The 21,549-nt window shown below is 39.6% G+C and overlaps 1 protein-coding gene and 1 long non-coding RNA gene across 13 annotated transcripts in view; both read left to right on the top strand.

Moving 5' to 3' along the window:
- Positions 1–21,549, top strand: part of NPAS3 (neuronal PAS domain protein 3) — a 641,499-nt gene that overhangs the window by 43,314 nt on the left and 576,636 nt on the right. The window lies entirely within an intron of this gene.
- The window catches only part of LOC308462700, a 36,446-nt gene that overhangs the window by 10,375 nt on the left and 4,522 nt on the right, over positions 1–21,549 (top strand). The window contains exons 1-2 of one of the 2 annotated variants that reach the window (XR_013979261.1): positions 15,587–15,916; positions 17,043–17,167. This is a non-coding gene — a long non-coding RNA (uncharacterized lncRNA). Of the gene's footprint in view, positions 1–15,586; positions 15,917–17,042; positions 17,168–21,549 lie in introns of those variants that run through there. The other variant, XR_013979260.1, reaches the window with a different exon arrangement.

The following is a 21,549-nucleotide window of genomic DNA, read 5'->3' as shown; positions in this document are numbered from 1 at the left end:
TGTTAGTTGATACGACCCCATTCATATCTCCCATCATTATGATGTTGTTATAGTCTAGGTAGTCCAGCATTGTCTCCTGCAACTTCTTGTAGAATTCCGATTTCCCTTCATTAGGTGCATAGATTCCTAATATCAGCAGTTTCTCTCCTTGATGTTGTATCTCAATAGCCAAAATTCTTCCATGTTCATCTTTAAATAGGAATTTAGGTGACAGGCTCTCTTTTGCATATATCACCACACCTCTCTTCTTCACTTTATCGGACGATACAAATTCCTGGCCCAATCTTTTATTTATTAACACTTTTCTGTGGAGCCTCGTCACATGTGTTTCTTGTAAACAAATAATGTCCAATTGTTCTTTTTTTAATATATGAAATATTTTCTTCCTTTTTTCCGGAATGTTACAACCATTAATATTCCAGCTCAACAGTTGCAGAGACATCCTGGACTATCTGGTTATTTTTCAAGGGGTGGTATCTTCTCAGGGTCTTCAGGTTCCACAGATGCTGATGTTGCTACTGGCGTTGCCTCAGGCCCAGAAGGTAGTTCAATTCCTTTTTGAAGGTCCTCTCCGTATGTAGTCAAGAATTTGTCTCTCTCTTCCGGTGTTCTCACTTTAACCTTTCTCCCTCTAAAGGTAAAAGATATTCCTTGGGGAAATTCCCACCTGAATGGAATTGCGTTGCTCCTTAGTAGTTTAACAAGTTCAGAATAGGCGGCTCTAAGATCAAGCAGTAGTCTTGGGATATCTTTATAAATTTCAATTCTTCTATCCAAAACCTCCAGTGATTTTACAAAATGTAGTCCCAAAATCTTATCCCTTTCCTCCTTTGATCTCAATGTTATCAGACAGTCTCTGGGCCTCTCCTTCTTTATAAATCTTCCAAGTCTGAAAACTGACACAATTTTAAAGTCCTTTTCTTCCAAGTTCCAGAACTTGGAGAATTCTTTGGTCAAAAACTCAGTTAGATGCCCTTCTTCTGCCTCTTGTAGTGATCTAATCCTTAAGTTGTTCTCACGGTTTCGCAGTTCTATCATAGAGAGATAAATCTGGTGTTCCCCGACTTGTTTAGTGAGTGGTCTTACCTCTTGCTCTAAATTTTCAAATTTTTGTCTGGTGTCCTCAGCCAATTTCCGATTTTCTGCTGAGGCCTCCGTTAACTGTCCAATTGCTAGTGCATTCTGTGCCACTTGTGTGGTTAATTTATTTAGACATTCTGTGTTTTTATCAATCTTTGCTGATTGCGCATCTGCTTTCTTGTCCAAAGCTTCCAATTTTTCAAAAATTTTGTCTAGAACAGAAACAGATACTCCTGAGGCCATATCTTCCAATTGTAACTGCTCTGCTTCGCCCTCTCCCTCCACTTCTGAGGGCAAAGTAGGCACAGATGATCTACGTGTCTGTGAGGCTGAGGTTAGAGTTGTTAAAGTTGTTTGTTTAGCTCTCCCTCTTTTTCTTGTGCCACTCATTCCAACGTTATCTATCAGTCAAGGTCACACTGAGTTATTCCCATGGGAATGGAAAAGTCCAGAGCAAGCAAACAGCAAGGGAATCGAAAGTAAAAAGTACATGTAAAGTCACTGTTTTAATCCAATCCTCTAGAGGGAGCTTAATCTGTCTTTCAGAGTCTAATTTAATGTCCAAGAACCTTCAAATACAAATGTTTAGCAGAGTTTATAAATGGTCACTTTGTTGCAGACAGTGCTTATTTATCTCCAAAAAGAATGTTTCAAATTTAAAAGGTCTCAATACCCTCAGATTGTTTCAAGTTCCAATATACAGTATCCAAATCTGCAGTGCTGACAGCTCCCTTAGTGCTCAGGCAGCTCCTGACTCTGGGTTTCACCTTCTGATTTGTAATCCAATAAAAGGAGGAAAGTCAAATGCAAATAAAAATCCCAAATCTTTAGCTTAAAGTCTTTACTTTAAAATGGTTCAATAGATGCTTAGATCTGTAAAACTTAGAGTCTTTCTTTCAGCCTCCACTCCTCCAGCTGATTGCTTTTTTTCAAGTTCAATGGCTGCGGAAGACGGACTTCCTGCTTCCACGTCTCTCCGCTTTCAGCCAAGTTCAAACCAATTTAAATTTTTCTTTCAAAGTCTCAAATTCAAGTGACTCAGTCTTTTACTCACAAGTTAGTTGCTTTTTCGTCCGAATCCGTAATTTAGCAGGAAAAGGGATCAGCGCTCACCGACAGTAGCAGCGCGGCTTCACTCCTCAGGCTGTGAAACAGCTCACAGCGCCGCAACCCCCCTCCGCGCTCCGGAGCCCCTTACGGGGTTCCTTCTGCACTTGGAGGGTCGCTCAAGGCGCCCACCGAGCCTCAAGACCCCAGGCTCTTGCCGCCTGGGGTTTTCCAGAGTGGGTCTCCGCTTCGCCGTAGCGGACGACCCGTTGCCTGCGGAGCCTCCTCTCCCGTTCAGAAGAGGACCGCCATTGCCGTTCGCGCCGCCCCCGGAAGTCTGCCAGTAGTCTAGATTATTGGGTTAGCACCCCAGGATTCATAAAATTAAACTGATGAGCAGTTAAGTCTAATCTTATATAGTGAGTGATTTCCCCACTACCACCACAATTAAAATATTTTCTCAGTTAAAGGACAAAGTTTGTTTCATGTGCAGCTCACCAGACACTTGGAAACACAATATTATTAAAAATGCACCATAAAAGTATAGATACATTTTTAGCATTGCCTGTAACATCTATCTTCTTCATTCCCACAATAGCCCAGTGCAATTAATGATTACTGTTCCCAGAGCTAGTAAAAAACCAAGTTCCTGGCTCAGCTATGTGATGTTACTCATTAAGGCCTAATGTTTCAGAATCAAGCCTAGAACCCCAGAGTGGGATTCACCTAATTAATCCCATCAGCAGAAGCCCTGTGCAAGGACTTCCACTTGTGCTGTGAGGATTTCCTCCCCTCTCCTCCCCCCTCCATGTGCCCTTTTACCATTGGCTCTGGGAGGGCTGAGAGAACCACTGAAACAGCATGTTGTGAGGAGGAGACAGTGATCATTTCTTTTGTCAAGCCAAAATTCTTGCGTTGATGGAATGATCAGAGGAGTGTGGCGTTGAATTCCTTCCCCTGGTTTTGGAGCACACTAATAGTTCTGTACTTTTGTTCCAAACTGATTCCCCTCCCCCATTTAATTCATTTCAGCCTTAAAATATTTTCTTATAGCAGCCCTAAAACAGAGTAACTGGAGTCATATCAAAATGTAAATACAGTGGTACCTCAGGTTACATACACTTCAGGTTACACACTCCTCTAACCTAGAAATAGTGCTTCAGGTTAAGAACTTAGCTTCAGGATAAGAACAGAAATCGGGCTCCAGTGGCGCGGCGGCAGCAGGAGACCCCATTAGCTAAAGTGTTGCTTCAGGTTAAGAACAGTTTCAGGTTAAGTACGGACCTCCAAAACGAATTAAGTACTTAACCCGAGGTACCACTGTAGCAGGAAAATGGCTATCTGTGATAACACATGATTGTAGAAACGAGTGTCTGCGGTAGGGATTTCTGGATGTGTTTTGTGTGTGAAAAGTGCATGAGGCATTCATCTACCTAGGCCAAGTACTTGTTTGCAATGATGTAACTTTTTTAGATGGAGTAGTTTTTCCGTGGTGCTGCTGCCCTGCAGAGCTGAAAGTAAGTTATGAATGCAGTACTGTTCAAGAGTAGAAAGGTTTGCTTGGAAGAGAGCGGTGTGCCTGGGCCCCTACTATTGAGAAGATGCCAGTCAGGAATGAAAAAGTCTTTCATGAAACGATAGCTGACTTCCTTGTGATACAGTACAATAATGCAAAGAATTTCAAATCCAACTAATGTGTGAAAATAAACACAATACTTTTAAACTTCAGGGAAGTATTTACTTTTAATTGGACGATATTAACTGATCACATCTAAAAAATAAAGTTGTCTACTGTCTTCTCTAAATGAAAAAAAAATTACTAAATCGGGCATTTATAACTCTGCTTGTTCTGAATTCTCTTTTGGTGCCTCTTGGTTGTAAGTACAAAAGAAGTCTTCTGAGAAGGAAGGCTTTGAGCATGACATCAGAATAAAGGAATGCTCCCCACAATGCAGTGTATTAACACCACTGCTGGTTTAAAATAATGTTGTTGTTTTAAAAAACAACCAAGTTAGAAGCAAAAGTTCAGAAAGAAAACGCAACAAGTCATTTTCATCAACATTTTTCTGTTTGTGAGAAGGTGATTTGTAAGACTTTTCATTTAAAGTGTTTGTTGTGATATGAAATGCTACTTTAAGTACGGTAAATAAGTTGATCTGCTATGTGAAAGGCTGTGAATCTAGGGACTGTAGATGAAAGAAACTTGTGAAAACTACCTATGAATGGCCATGATCCACATATCTCATATACAACTAATCTCCTTTGGGTGAAAACATTATAAACAATAGGACAGATACCAGACGCTGGCTTCACACCCTCATTAAGAGAGAAAGACCTAGTTCACAAATCTTCCATGCAGCTCATGATTTGTCTGGAGAGCTAACAAGCCTCAGTTCAGATTAAGCTCTAAGACAAACCATGGTTTAATTTAGCAAAGTGCAGTAGCAAAACGATTGGGAAGAAGCAAAGCAGCTGAGACCTGCTTGTTCCCTCATTCACACTAAGTGTGAACTGGGTCACTCTGGAAATACTCGTTACCTATAGCATTGCAGGGAGTTCAGCTTGTGGCTTGGCTATGGTGGGGTGGGGTTTCTTCCTCCTTCTCAACTATAGTGCCTCAGGAGGGGTCATTCTTGGCCTCTTCTGTTGCATTGGAAGTTGGGAAATGCTCAAAGGCTTCCAGAGCCAATCATGAGCAAGCAGAGGGGTGTGGCTTTGGGGTGGTCCACTCCCTGGCTTTTTAAGCCAGTCACATGAAGTGGAAGATAGGCAGTCTTCATAGAATTCCCCACCCACCCTTTATGATGGCCATTAATGGGGTAAGGTGGTAAGTAGGCTTGCTCAGTTAGTAGGATGTAATCAGTCACCATATTTGGGGCCAGGACTAATTGGGCCCATCTGTGGGTTTTGCCTACCTCACAGCATCTGTCCCAACTTTCTGGCAGATGAGGCATTGGGTTGGATCCAGGTGGGTAGGGGGTTGACCCCATCCTGACATAAAGGGTTATCCACTTAGAGGAGCCTGGGGAGGTGCTTCCTCTCCAGGCTCCCAACTCAGGGGCAGAAGGGCCTTAGCACCCACTACCAGTGGTCAGCGGGGGGTGACTCCCAGATATGATGCACATTGTAGGGTGACCCCTGACAGTGGTCAACTCCTGCTGTCCACCCAGTACCAAAACTTGCGTACATCTGTAATCAATAAAGTTGTGGCCTTCTTGGATCCCAGCACTGGTGTCTTGTGTCTTATTTTATTTGTTAACTGTGTGTTCAATGCCCACCCACCAAACCCCGGCCTCACTGTACCTGCGTCTGCCAAAAGCACCTTCTAATCAGTCCAGCACATAAAATATGTCTCAGCCTTGGATTTTTAAAAAATTAGTTCTCTTATCTGCACAAATGGTATATTTTCAGGTCTGGGTCTTTGCACAACACAGATTTAGTTCAGCTTTTCAGCTATAGAAGGATCTGGCAACTTCTGTTTCAGTGTATCTGAAGAAGTGTGCTTGCACACGAAAGCTCATACCAAGAACTAACTTAGTTGGTCTTAAAGGTGCTACTGGAAGGATTTTTTTTATTTTGACTATGGCAGACCAACACGGCTACCTATCTGTAACTGGAACCACATTTCTGTGGCAGTGATACTTCTACCCCTTACCCCAGCCCCAATCCCATTTGGTCTGAACATAACTGAAATACCTTTGACACATGCTATTTTTAATAAATTGCAAGTATTGGTTTGACTTACAAGAACAAAGTGAAGCAAATGAGAGAAAGAACCAATCTTTTTAAATGTCTAATGCCCTATATATATATATATATATATATATATGCACTCTCAGTATGCCATGGCCTAATCTGACTAAACATCCCTTTAAAATTAGGCTTCCAGAAAAGAGGAGGGGGAACCTCTTAATCCTTTAATGCTCGAGTAGCAAAGCACCACATTTTCAGAAAAACTCTGCTTCTGTGCAAGTGACTTAAATTAAGTGGCCAGATATTCAAAAGCAATCAGTTCCCAGGAAATCTCACAATTTTTGTGCAATCATTTCCTTTCCTCTTTCTTTTTTTTTTTTTGTCCTTCCTTAAAAAATAGGTAAACTCCAGAAAGTGAATGTCATTCAGAAATTGCCAAATTTTCTTGACTGCCTTATTTATTTAAAGTGTGTGGAGCAGGTGTGCAAGTGTTGTTCCCCCTCCTGCTGCTCTGCCTTCTTGCTGGCTGCCTGCTGGTACCTTTCTTGCCACTTAGGTATTTATTTCTACAATGCATAATTAAAATTAACAATACAAAAAGGGGAGGAATTGCATTACATTCTTAAAACTTTCCAGGTTTCTTCTCTTACGGCTGATTTATTTGATAAAACAGGCTTATCATTCATAAATGGAAAAAATAAAAAAATGAAAGAAGCACAAAACTACATAATATTTACATTTCTCTTTTTAATGTTATGACAGAGAAAAAGTGTAGCATAGATGTAATGCCTTTTCTACACTAGTAATATGTACATTTAAGTTGCATTTAAGCAGGATTGCTCATCTCTACCATTCACATGCTCAAGGTTCCTTAAACAATCTAGCATTTCATTTAGAGTGTGCTTTCCTGTGAATCTTAGCTTTAATTAAAACAAAATTTCTCTCCTGCTATGTTGTGGTACTGCATTCAAGGTTCGTTAACCTGAATGGTTGCTAGTTCGTCCCTCATGGTCTTAAGTCATAATTCCCTAGCCACACATCCTATATACACTCAGATATTTCTCTTGCTGATAATGCTTTGCTCTTTGCCAATAACCACCGGATTTCTGCAGGAAGTGGAATAGTTCAGAGTAGAACACGCATACTCAGTTACATTAAGCAAAAGTAAAAATTTGCTTCAGTGGTACTGATGTACATAATTTTTAACTTGTAATTTGCATGTCTGTTGCTTTTGAAACACACCCTCCTTCTCTTCCCCAGTGATTTATGGCCATGAGCCTGCCGCTACTTGTCGGATGAAGAAAGTACAACTGAGAAAACATGCAACATGAATCTTGCATTCATTCAAATCTTGTCCCAAAATGTGTGCTAAGACACAAACGTGAACTTGTTTCAAGCTGCCAAATTTTTAAGTGAAACACTAAATTTTAATCATTGTTATGCTTTTTATAGCGTTGATAAATTTTAATCAAGGTGACTGCACAGAGTGGATTTATTCTAATCAATGTGATCTAAATCATTATTTTAGTCACCACATGAAGATACTTGGTTTAAATCATTAATTTAACTCAAGTTTTCCAGATTGTGTTTATCGTATTTCTTAAACAAATATGCATACTAATTGGTCGCTATCAGTCGCTAAAATGTTTTGTTACAAAAATATATCCAATCAACAGAAATATAGAAATATTATGGGCAAATTAATAAGAAAACCATGCCTTGTGCTATGATCAAAATTTGTCTTCTAACATTATCCTTATCATACTTATCATAATTTATGTTTTAATGTTATTTCTATGTTTATTTTTCAACTTTGTTTTTCTCTATTTTGATTGATTGATTAATTATTGCTTAGGTTTACTTATATGCTGCTTTTCCACAAAGGGCTGTGTCCAAAGTGATTTACTGCAAAACCTTAGAATACAACTATGCAAAATATGGAGCATGTCAGTTGAATTCAGAAATGACAAAAAAAAAATCAACAATTTAACAAACACAGAATAAATTCAGTATTACAGAAAATTAAGTACATAGATAAAAAACAAAGCAATCGTTAACTGATAATAAAGTTTCTGATTACTGGTGCAATTGCATGCAAAGGAGCCTGGCTTAAATACAGTTCAGAGGGGAGGGGTACTCTTAGCAGGCTAGATGACATAAAGCCAGCTCCCATTATCCTTAACTCTCGAGGAGGCTGGCTGCTGCAAAAGGCAGATGTTGGGGAGGGCAACCATGGCCAGTCTTTCCTTCAGCCTCCTGCAAGTATCAGCTGCTGGTGCAGGTCTTACTGCACATCTAATAAAAGTCTTAAAACCACTGCACTACAGCTTTTATATATTACATAGGAACACATTTAAAAGACTCTTACTTACAAACATAGTTGGGGGGTCTTGGAAAGTTAGCAGTGTGTCTTAACTGCACTGTGAAACAATGGACTTGGAATGCTTCCAGCCAGTGTTTGAGAATTCCCTTGTAATAAAATAAAGATTCTCCTGTTTGAAGAGCAAACATTGACAGAGCTATTTGAAATGTATTGGAAAGTCAGAACTGGAATGTTTTGAAACACCAGCTCTGGCATAGTTTGCCTTCCTCTTCACAATTTACATGAAGCATTTATTACCCTTGCAATGTGTAATATAATGTGTCTCTTAGAGGATTTCACTATTTAAGTAGCATGTACTTTGTTCGTAACACGTCTGACTAAGTGTTTTGGGTTTTGAATGGGGAAAATACATTCAATGTGAGAGATAACTGCCTTTGGATAATTCACATTTATTGGTTTACAGGCAGTGGTGAGTGAACTTCTAGCGCTGCAGTTGCTTAGCTCTTAGAGAAGACCTACATTTGTGAGCAAAGTTGGATTATTTCTTTTAACGTGGCAACGTCATTATCTGCATGAAGGAAATGAACAGTCGGAAGCATGGATATCTTTGATGGCTTAGCTTAAATGGTTGGTGGTAGTGCCTTTGCTGAAAACGAATCTATATAGTCTGTGCACTTCTCCCAAGATATGGCCCTATTATTACCCAAATCCTCAATATCTTTTACTTGAGCCTTGCTGTAATTATCTTGAAGTCAAAGGGATTGGAAATGAAAGAGAAAGGGAAATGTGTGCCCACCTTTCAAATCTGTAAGAGCGATGGCCAACTTAAATCAAATGGATTAAGTGGTGTTACATAGGGGGCCATATTTTGAGTGGGAGATGGGATAGGGATAGAGATATAAATAATAAATAAATAATTGGTGGTGGTCGATACCAGAGCCTGTTTGCTTTTCTGTGCAGCTGCCTTGAGAGCTGGGTGGCAGTCTCTAAATGCCAATCCCTCATTTTTTATTGGTATATATCTGATCGGAGCAAGTTAAGACAATCACCAAAAAATGTTTGAAACAGAAAATTAACTTCCCCCACTTTGCTGTGCGATTATAGCAGCATGTTACACTTTCTCACATTACTCCCCCCCCCCCCGCTTGCTTCCAAATGAAGGTTGCAATCCTATACACACTTTCAGGGGAGTGAACCCAATGGATTCAGTGGAACGTCTGAGTGCCAAACTATGCAATATATCAGAACCAGCTTTGTATGTATGCATTTGTTGGCTCAGTGTCATTTCCCTGAATTATAGCTGCACTTTGTTTTAACTTTTCTATATTGTGAGAAGAAACAGTGTGCAAGAAGGTACTAAGCAGGAACTCTGTTCCCTAGACCAGTGGGGTGCAGCTGTTGACTGAATAGCTATATGCTGCATTTAAATAAATTGTGTATAGACCTGCATGAGATTTTAAAAGAATCCAATAAAAGTAAGCATGGGGTTGCCAACTGAGGCTGGGACTACAGTGATTCTCCCCCATAAAAGCACCCGAAGTGTCAAATAGTAAAAGGGGAAAAAATGAAAAACTCCCGTTGGCACCAATGTGAGTGGGGTTTTTTTTGGTGGGATCACTGTGGTTAGGGAATGCTCAAACCTCTTCGTATAATTAAGTCCTAATCCACGTTGCTTTCCCTTATTTTAAGTAAAAAACAGAAATAAATACCCATCTGAGATGCAGTTCTGTATATTTAAATATAATGTAGTTTTCCCCTGAGATAATGTTAAGACAAACCTAATATGAGAGGCTTTCATGTCTTCCCACAGTGGTCTAGAAATTGCCAGCCTGTTTAGATACCCCAGAACATTCAGTACTTCATTAGCTGGAGAGCTATTGTAAAAAACTAACAAAAACAGGAATTCCCTCTTCTCAAAAATCTGTCTGATGCACTTTTCCTTTATTATTTGTTCATTCACTCATTAATCCATTCTCTCTGTTTCACCCATTCACTTTGCTGGGCTCATAAATGTAGTAGTATTTTTGTCGCAAAATAAATTGCCCCCTCTTGAATGGAGGAAGAAACAGTGATGCTTGTGCAATAATTTTTAATTGAATGAGCCTTTTTCAAACACAGTAACAGCTTTTCCCTCACCATATTTATTGTCTTGGTGATAAAGGGGGGGGGGAGTACAGCAGAAAGCAGTGAGCAACAAGTTTATCAATTTGAGCAGGCCAACTGCACAACTAAATGCATGTGAAACTTAACAAATCCCTTGGGGAAGCTGACTGTAAGAATTTTCTAGTCTGTGTCGAGTTACTGAGGTGCGACATGGTGGATTGAACTTAATGCCTTAGGCAAGCAGAGTCAAATAGAGACAGTTTAAGATTTTGCTGTGCCCATGAAGGGATCTGCTAGCAGTTGTCTAAATGAAGCTTTCAGAAAGGAATATAGCGTTATCATGAGCTCTTTTCCCTGAATATTTCAGTGAGTTATTCTAGTTTAAAAGAAATCCTAGTAGGATTTCCTCTGTATAAGCTTTGTAGCAGCTGAGAAAAGATTGGAGTTATTCTTTTCCTTACCAGAAGAAACAAGGGACTATAGTAAGATACCCAGTATATTGTGGCATTTGGTTTGAAAGGGATATTTTGTCAAGTATTCCAGGCTGAAATGAAGGATCCCTGTCTGATTAGGGATTGACCTTGTTTTGACTTATGAGATGGTGCTGCGAGAAATTTGCAGAACATGTATCTATCTACTTGCATCCACTTTGCATTTACTGTTATACAGTATTTGTTTCTCTTTGTACGTATCATTTGGGGAAGAGGGAGAAATGACCAAAATTCAAGTATGTTTCTATTAAGTGACAACATATTGCAAGATCTGGGTCTCAATGCATTTTTCTCTCTTAAAATTTGGTAATATTTCTTTCAGAACATGTAAGTTTCTTCTTAATTTAAAAGCACTTAAAAAGCCCTCAAGATCATCTACTGTGTCTTTTTAATTTGGCCACAGAATTTGCTACATGCATACTTCAGAGATTCTTTGCCCTAAACAGTAATTGTTTTCCATAGTATGGAAGCATAAATAATGTTGACTTTTCAGGAAAATCAAAGCATATATCACACCCAGCACTGAAACAATTGAAGCATATAGTAAAAATTAACCAGTATTTGTATCAGGATAATGAATGTTTTCCGCTAAGCCCATGAGGAAAGTCAGCAAAATACTGTGATTAAAAGCACCATATGTGAAGGAGTAGAGTGTGTACCACAGGGCACCATATAGCTGTACAAACTGCACAAGGAACTATTGGCTACCTACAATTCAAAGTGTTGGTGCTGATCTTTAAAGCCCTAAATGGCCTCAGCCCTGTATACCTGAAGGAGTGTCTCCACCCCCAATCGTTCAGCCCAAACACTGAGGTCCAGCTCTGAGGGCCTTCTGGTGGTTCCCTCACTGTGAGAAGTAAGGTTACAGGGAACCAGGCAGAGGGCCTTCTCAGTGGTGGCGCCCTCTCTGTGGAATGCCCTCCCATCAGATGTCAAGGAAGTAAACAACTACCTGACTTTTAAAAGAAATCTGAAGGCAGCCCTGTTTAGGAAAGTTTTTAATGTTTGATGTTTTATTGTGTTTTTAATATTCTGTTGGGAGCTGCCCAGTTTGGCTGGGGAAACCCAGCCAGATGGGACGGATATAAATTATTATTATTATTATTATTATTATTATTATTATTATTAATGGTGCTCTTTCCTATCTTCCCTCTGATTGTTCTAGCCCAAGATTTTTGAAATAGTTTTTAAAAAGCATCACTATCCTACTAATATTTTTGCCTGGCACCGAAAACCAGTGCTATTTGTTTAGAAATAGAGGTGCTGGAACTCACCACGAATGCCTCCCTTGTTCTCTTATAAGGGCAATGAGGTACCAGAACCAAGTTCCGATGACTTCCTGCTGAAAACACATCATAGTAGGTGCCAGGTGAACTTCCCTGTGGAGTGCATTCCAGATACTGTTTGTTTGTTTGTTTGTTTGTTTGTTTTCTTGCTTGCTTGTATAAGAACTTAGCAACCATTCTACAAATAAACTGAGCAGTGTACAGAAATAGAATATAAAACATAATACAGATAATTAAAAAATGGAAAAAACAAAGAATTAAAAACTTTAGTTCCTAGGTCCCATAATGAGAAATCCCTTTTCGTGGCTATGCTTGTCTCACCACACATGACAGTGCACGCAGAGGAGGGTCTCTGTAGGGTGGTTCCTTCTTAGACTGTCTCCTTCAGAGAAATGAGAAACAGGAATGATCTAACAGGAAGAAAAATATATATAAAAAGGTGGTACAAAAAAGTACTTGAGAAAAAGATTCAGGAAAGAAATCTGTAAATGGTTACGGGGGTGGGGGTGGGGGGAAGAATACTGTAAGTGTTTAGCCAAAACTACTTACCAGTTCTCAGGTAGGTATCCTATGTGGGATACTTGTCATTGAAGCCAGCCCCAGCCCCACCCCAAATCTGTCTGACATAAGCCAGTGAACAATAAAACATGGCTGAATATTAAATAGGTGTACTAATAATGTCCTATAAAAGGATGCAAAATGCAAGAGGAACGAATACAAAGCCCCACATAATATAATTCCATATGGTGCTAGTAAGTTTCCTACAAGGATTAAGGTTTCTGTTCATGAAAACAGTGAAGATTCCATATCTACTCCACTGGAACCACATCCGGATCAAAGCCAGCACTGCTTAGATTATCATGATGAGCTTCCACCTTCCAGAAATCTTCACAGCTGGCAACTGTCCTTAGCATGTTTGAAGTAGGTGCTGTAAGATGCTGTTGAGGTAATTGTGTGGTGAGATGATAGTCACAGTGTTCTAGTGCGGAAGTGCAATGCCTTAAGAGTTTCAATATTGTTACTGTTTGATTAACACATGATTATGATAATGTTCAGTTATAGTTATTTTATTATTATTATTTGTATATCTTAAGGTCACAGGGCGGTACACAACATAAAAATACAAACAACCAGTAATCCCACTCCCAGTCTTTGTTGAGGTTTTCCAGGAGATGCTAGGTTCTATAAATATTGCTATCATAGGTAGTGTTCTTATATATACCACCTCTTTTGGTATATATAGGCATAACCAACCCCTTGGGGAAGCATAAGATCCCAACTAAGATCTTTTCCTTCCTATTGTTCCACCCACTCTGCCTCCCCTTGCCTCTTACCCCTTAGCTGGTGGAGTCCCGTTGGCATAGATCTACAGAGCTTGCACTTTTACAAAAATTGTTATGTGTCTGTTACAGTTGTCAGTCTTTCAGTGCGTACAGGTCAAAGGGGAGGAGCTAAACAAAGAATGATCCAAGAAGTCCTCAACAGCAGAACAGGTGGAAGATAAGAAGCGGTATCCCATTAACATTAGGCAGGGACTCTTACTATACTGTTTTAGATGCCGGCTAAAGGTGTTTATTAAACAGTGCTTTCCAGATAAGTAATTGAATATGCTTTTGGTTTTCTGATTTTATCTGTCTATTATTGTCAGTTACTTTATATTGTTACTACTTAATTTTTTTAAATTGAACAGTTGATCTGTTTTATAAATATATTTTTTTTAAGCACTGCTTTTTGTGTACTTATTTTCCCCTTCTGTGCAAGGTGCTTTAGAAGTGAAGAGATCTGGCTCAGCAAGTGGGATTTGAGGATAGGCTCGTTAAGTCTTTCTCTTGCTTTTTTCTTTTCTGTTGCTCCTCGCAATATGTATATTGTGAAACCCTTCTTCTGTCTTTAGAATTGGCCCACTGTACAAATACCTGTAAATTTGGGGAAGGCTTTTTGCACCCCCCACCTCCTCTCATGGGCCTGACAAACTGGTTCTAAAGCAAAGTCCTTTCCTCCCTTGTTTAGAAAGTCTGACTTGGCAGATGTATTATTAAAAAATCAATATGACCCTACAAATCAATATGACCTGTCTGACAACCAGCTGAGCAATCCTGCTTATAATATGCAATTATTTGGCCCAAGCCATACAGAAATCATCATAAGAGCTCTAAGATGGTGCCAACAGATCACTTGGAGCTTTTTCTGTTTTTAGTAAGCTTGGTCTTGAACTTTCTAATAATCTGTGATGTTTAGGGAACAATATACTTGTAAACAACATGAAAATTAATCAGTTGTGTTCCAATAGGCAAACAACTATTTATAATAATATTTTAATAGTAACGAGGTAAACCAAATATTTTTTACTTTTTCCTTTGTATGCTTATCTAGTGAAATATTTTGCTATAACATAAGATTATGATCCTGGAGGTATATACCACGTGCAGTATATCTTCTTGGTAGACTTTAGAATCAGGAAAAAAATGTCTGAGAAAAACATAAATATGTGGTAGGAGTTAGCACTAGTAACATACTGTTTCCAAAGCTTTTTTAGAATTTTATTTTCCTAATTTTAAGGAGAATTTGGGAGGCAAGTATAACCCTGCAGTAAATCTGGCTGAGGGGCGTTGGGAAGCAACATGAATGTTGTTCTGCTGGCAGAGATGGAGCTATACCAATGGAAACGTTCACTGCCATACAGGGTGCAATACCAAGGGTGCAGGCCCAAGGGACGGCAAAAATTGCACCTCTCCATTCTTCCTCTCCACTCCGCTCAGAGCAAGGATCTACAATGCAGAATGAAACTACAGCATCCTTAGCAAATGCTTGGCCAGCAAAGAGGTTCCACTACCTGCCAAGGCAGTTGGCTCCAAGGTTGAATAGCTCTTACACTTAAGTTTCTCCTGACATTTAAGGAAAACCTACTTTCCTGAAAGTCCTGCCTTCTGAAACAACAGAGAACAGGTCTACTCCATATTCTGTATGGCGAAAGCTACTATCACGTCCCAATTTAATCTTCGAGCTAAAAACGTTCCTTGTAGGACTTGGTTTCCAGAGGCGTGCTCTAGATATACTCAATTTGTCAATGTCGTTCTTAAAATGTGGTATTCAGAACAGGACAGAGTAATCCAGATGCGGCCTGATAAGTTCAGAATAGAGTGGAACTATTATTTCTCTGGATATTATGCTTCTGTTAATGTGGCCTAAGATCACTCTAGCTTCTAAACAGCCCAGTTGTCATGCTGGTTTGCGTGCAGTTCATGATCAACTAAGACTCCTGGTTCTTTTCGCTTATACAGTGGTACCTCGGGTTAAGAACTTAATTCGTTCCAGAGGTCCGTTCTTCACCTGAAACTGTTCTTAACCTGAGGTACCACTTTAGCTAATGCGGCCTCCCGCTGCCACTGCGCCACAATTGCGCAATTTCTGTTCTCATCCTGAAGCAAAGTTCTTAACCCGAGGTACTATTTCTGGGCTAGCGGAGTCTGTAACCTGAAGAGTCTGTAACCTGAAGCATATGTAACCCGAGGTACCACTGTACTGCTGCCAAGCTAGAACTCCCCTTTTCCTAAGTTTGTACATTTGATTCTTAATACCAAAATGCAGGACTTTTGCATATCTCTGCTGAATATCATATTGGTAGTTTCAGCCCATCCCAACCTGTCAAGATTATTTTGAATTTTGATTCTGTGTTTTCTAACGTTAAATACCCCTCGCATCTTTTTATCACAAGCAAATTTGATACAAGACCTTCATAGCACCTTTATGAACACAATTCAGCAGTTTGCCAAGCCATAAGGCAAAGTTAGGCAGCCACCTCAGGCAACAAATGCTGAGGAGCAGAGAGTGGAAAGAAATGTGTATACCATGCGGCCTGCCATGTGTCCCCTAGGCTAACCTGCCACCCTCAGGTAAAGTGGAGAATGTTGTCCCATTGTCAGGATCAAAATAAGATTCGGCTGCGTCTGGTTGACTTTTGTACTGTATAGGGGCTGAGGGGAAGAGCCATCGCATTGCTCACCTCAGACAACAAATGTCCTGAAGTGGCCCTGGTAACAAGTCAGGGCTAGCATGGAGTTCTGCCATTTCTGTGGATGTGTCAGAGAAATGAAGGGGTTATGGGAGTGGCATATCTCCAGCCATCTCAATCATGCTCTTTTTCTATGGCTACACAGGCAAAAATCATACCAGAAAACACGTATGTTACCAAAGGTGTACCTAGGCTCCTTTTGGAACCCCCTGCCTATTGAGATCAAGCAGGCATCTTCACGGTACAGTGGCACCTCTGGTTACGTATTTAATTCGTTCCGGAGGTCCGTTCTTAACCTGAAACTGTTCTTAACCTGAAGCACCACTTTAGCTAATGGGGCCTCCTGCCGCTGCCGCGCCGCCAGAGCACGATTTCTGTTCTCATCCTGAAGCAAAGTTCTTAACCCAAGGTACTATTTCTGGGGTAGCAGAGTCTGTAACCTGAAGCGTATGTAACCCGAGGTACCACTGTACTTTTTTCGGCACCTGCTAAAAACATTCTTGTTTCGACAATCCTACCCCGATGCTTAGAAAGTTAAAGTAATTTTAATCTGTTTTAGTATTTTAACTTTTGTATGTTTTAAAGTATGGTTGTGAATTCTTCTCAGCTTTATTGTTTATACCAATGAAGCACAGGGCATTCTTCTACAAAGTGCACTCTATGATGCCCATAATGTATCTGGACATGAAAATCGCCAGCAATGAAAAAACAAAATGAAACAAAAAACCCCAAAGAACTAAGAACAATCCAGGGGACATGTACTTCAGGGGGAAAGGAGGGGAGCAGAGGTTGTCAGGAATTTTGAGCTATAATTTTTCCAGCCAGAGTTGTAGATACAAATTTGCACTGCAAATTGACCTAACAGTTCTGGGATCAGTTCAACTGTGTCATGCCAGCCTATAACATACATTACCCTTCCCCAGTTTTATAGAATTTTATTATGTTGTAGCATCCTATTTTGTGAAACAATATATTTCCTAACATTTTATGATGACCTATGCTTCTAGGCAAATAAAGGATGATGATTATGAATGCAGCTTATCCACAAAGGTCAAATGAAGTCAGTGACATGTACAAGCTGATAAGTTGACTGTAGCCAATTTTTGGATGTTGTGCTATGAATCCCCCGGATGTAAGTAGACGATGGAGTACTGAAGTCGTTTTTAATTGAACTTTTCTAAGCGTTGGTTCATCATAAACCATAAATAACCCAGGAGAATATATTGTTAACTGTAATGTATTCAGATCATCCCATGTATGGCGCTGTATATGAAAACCTCTTAACTGATTACTTCGGATGTGATAAAAGCATAGTGCATTTAAACACTGCATCATATTTGTCGTCGTTTTAGTGGATAAATCTGTTGATCTAGAGCGCAGCCGACCCACTCCTTTCTCTCATTCATTTATGTGATGAAACTGTCATAAATGTGTATCTGATGAAGGACGCTGCCTTTTAAAGGAATGAATTTACTGATGAAAAATGCTCTGTGTTTAAGAGGTTTTCACTTATACCATGTTAACTTTATGGGTTGAATCGATTCCGTAGAATGCGAACAAGCTGGAGTTAGAAGAAACAAAATTTTCTATTCATGGGCATGCAGATTGAAAGTTTGCTGGAAAACTGCAGTTTTAGTTAATTAAAGTCGATACAGGCAACTCCCCATTGACATGCGTCCAATTGATGTGTGACCATGCACATCACGTCACACCTGGAAGTGAATTAAAAAATAGCAAAAAAGGCCCTAGAAGAGCAAAAAGGGCAAAAACAGCACCAAACAATCCCATGAGCCTTTGCAAGTACAATCCCATGAAACTTTGCACCAAACTTTGAGGACTGTGGAGAGTTGGGAGTTTGAGCAAGGAGGTTTGGAGGAAATGATTGCCACTATTCATGCCAGTCTGGTAGTTGTTTTTTTAAAGGGTTTTTGAAGGGTTCCCAGAGGTTTAGAGGGTGTTTGCAGGCTTTTTCAATGGTGTTTCAAATATAAGCGATTGTGCTTAAATGTGCAGTGCCTCGTAACATAACCCCATGCAAATTGGGAGTTGCCTGTACTTGAGAGTTTTTAAGACTGTAATTTAATATAGCTTTCCTTCTTTCCCTTAATAAAGGTTCACTGGTCAGCTTTGCTAATAACCTCCTACCTTTTGCTAAGTGCTTGTATAATGGTGCTGGTTCATAGCAGTTATTACACAAGAATCAGGCAGCCCTCTTGGCACCTGCCCAACTTTGCATTGCCCATGTACTTGCTATTATAAGTGTTTGAGCATATTATTCTTTGGTTGGACGGGAGGGGCAATCAGATGCAGAAGGTAATGCACAGTTAAGCTTCTTTTAGGTAATAACATATAAGAGATTTGCAACAATTACTTGGATCTGCATTGCAAAAAATCATTTATGTGCACTGCAGAAAGTATTCCAAGCATACCATGAGGGATTGAGAGGAAGTTGGAAATGTCCTAGAAAATAAAGGGGCTGGTCTTAGACATCTATTCCTAGTATGAAGTTCAGCCTCACACAACCAAAACAACAGAAGTGGGGTGTTGAACTCATCTAGTTTCCGCAATGATATATCAGTCATATTATCTGCTTGCAATGCTCAGAATTCCCCCTAAATATGACTGTATAAGTGCAGTTACATATACCTTACATAGAGGTAGAAATATTGCTAATGCCCTTAGTGTCCCTATGGTCCTTTCAGCACAGCCATGTGAAATTAATTTCCCTCTCAGCTTGTACATTAGAATAAATAATTTTGTATGTGCCAAGTTCTGTTCTTCTATAAACCGTAAATGTTTATTCCAGCACCTGGTAGGTCTCTTTATCTCTGAACTTTTGTGCTCTGCAATATTAGCTTCCCTAAGGCAGCGAAATTAAAAGTTACTTAAGGGCTTTATTGAGTCCACATATTTGTATTTTCCAGCATTAGAATGTTTGTTTACTTTGCAGTGATTCAACCCCACCCAGCCCAAGGACAGCCCAAGCTGTTACCCACACAATAGGACTTGGTGTTTGACCATAACTGCAGGCTCACTCCACAGGCAATCAGCATTTTAATGAGCGATTAAAGGAAAGTCATTGTACTCTTGCTGCCTTATCACAGTTGCCAAATAATTTTCTGTTTGAGTAGATAGATAATGTAAAAGAGAAACCTCACCGCCATCATGTTGTTGTCATTAAGGGCTCTTTTAACATATTTATAATGTTTAAAATACACATGACAATTTAGAGCAGAGGTGATTATAATAGTTGAATATTAGCTCACACTTTCCATTTTATCTTTTTAGTAGGGCTTTGATGCCCCACCAAAATATGCACATAACCTTTAAAAGTTCAAATGAAAGGAAGTCTTGGAGTCATCGTGTGTTAGGGAGGTGTGTGATAATAGATGGTTGTTATGCTCTGTGCATCCTAGGAACTATTAGGTAAATTGTATCAGGACCCTGATGTACAGTGTAATTGATGCAAGCCCTTTCATAGCATTCCAAGATTGAAATCAATACTTATTGCAACAAATAAGTAACAAGTCAATACTTCTTGCAACTGCAATCCTCCTGCAAGCGTTGGTGTGCCTGTAGTTTTAACTTCTGTTTTGGAAAAGCAAATATGTTTAGGAAGATCTGTTTTGGGAAAGCAAAAACGACAAGCATACATTTTAGTAAGGCACCATCTTGATAGCAACTAGTTTAAAGTCACAATCAGACACAATTAGCATAGAAGATTCGTAACAAAGATAAGTTAAGAGGCCATAATATAAAAAATGGCACACCAATCTAGCCACTTAAGAATGAATTTCAAAAGCAGAGATGTTACCCAGAAGGGGTGGAGGAAGGCTATCTTACTTAATAGAAGGCAAATGTCTTACTGAGCACTTAGAAGCTCTTTTCACATGTCTATAGAGGCTCTGTGGATTACAGCCAGTCTTTGTGTTTACTTTTTGTTTGTGTTGTGCAAACATATATTAATTATCTGTTTGTGATGGTGAGAGTTCAAAAATATTAGTTGCTTAACTTGCAATATTATTATATATCAAATTATATATTAAAAGTTCTTCCATTGTGCATATGTACAAATTTATGGCACATTTTATGCCAGTGAAATTCATGTTCCAGTTAATAAGAGTATGTTTCCAATAATAAAGATGCTGTTTTTCCTGTATTGCTGGGGTTAGACTAGATGACCCATGTGGTACCTTCCAACTCTACAATTCTGTGAAGATATTAGGTGGTATTCAATGCTGGTTCTACTCTGAGTAGACCCATTGAAGCTATTGGATGTGACTAACTTAGGTTCATTATTTTCAGTGTGCCTACTTTGAGTAGCACTTAGTTGGGGCCCATCAATGTTAACAGTTTTTAAAATGGGTAGAGAGTTTTTAGGGGAACACAGAAATTATCCTAAATTTTAGGCAGTATTTCTGTTACCAACACTCTGATTCAGCTAATTCTACTGGATTTTGCCAGATAGCTTTCAAAGACTCTCAGTTGGACATGCTGTAGCAGATGCTGGTGTTCACTTTAGGCTATGCAAATAAATGAGGCACTTTTGATAATGGTGTTTAGTAATTCCGCTAGCTTTCCGCTAGCATGTTAGGCCGAGAGTGAGTGGCTACCCCAAGGTCACCCAGTGAGCTTCATGACTGAGCAGGATTTGAACCCTGGTCTCCCAGGTCCTAGTACAGCACTCTAACCACTATACCACACTGACTCTACTTATCATAGTGCTGTTTGTCAGGTCAATTTTCTGCAGATAAACTTGATAAATTCAATTTGATCTTTATAATTGTCCTTGGAAACCTGTGTGTTGTGAAACAAAATAAACTTTTATGCGGTGAAATCAACTACCAGCACAAAAATAGGCTCACACTGGCCTCGTTCCCATCTGAAGAACAAACCGATGAAAGCTTGTGGTTAGTGAGAAGAGTGCTTAACTGCAAGGCTGGGTTCGGACAATACATTAAGCCCAAGCTTTGGTTTAGCTCAACATGGCATGGGAGTGAAAAAGACTGGGGATGAGCAAAGCATCTATGAGCCTACATGTTTGCATTGTGCTGGTAAACCATAGTTTGCCTTACCGTGATGTGCAAACCAGGCGAACGTGCAATTCACTTGCAAGTTGCAGGAGATAGCTGGGCACCACCAAAATGAATCTCTCTGCTAATGTGTGGTTGAGAAAAATTGGTGTCTAATTGCAGAAGTATTTGCTGCTCTTGCTTTAATTCGTTGGCTGCTGTTTGCAAGGGCTGAAAAAGGGAACTATAATGGGATGGAGTCATGTACATTCCTCCCCAGCACACATGAAAATATGTGTGAGATGCACCCACACATGACTCTCTTGTGTGTAGTTGAAGCCCTCGTTTTGTCAAAAACTTTAGAAACTTGAGTTTAATGATGAACACAGAAATGTGTTCTGGAAATGGTACTATTAAGATGGTGACTAGAAAGGGTATTTTAGGATGCTTGCAATATTAACAAGTATTTAGATTTTTCCAAAGTGCTGAAAGATTTGCTGCT

Source organism: Podarcis pityusensis (assembly GCF_964106645.2).
Source record: "Podarcis pityusensis genome assembly, chromosome: 1".
NCBI classification, from domain to species: domain Eukaryota; kingdom Metazoa; phylum Chordata; class Lepidosauria; order Squamata; family Lacertidae; genus Podarcis; species Podarcis pityusensis.
This window is presented reverse-complemented; position numbering and strand designations above follow the sequence as displayed.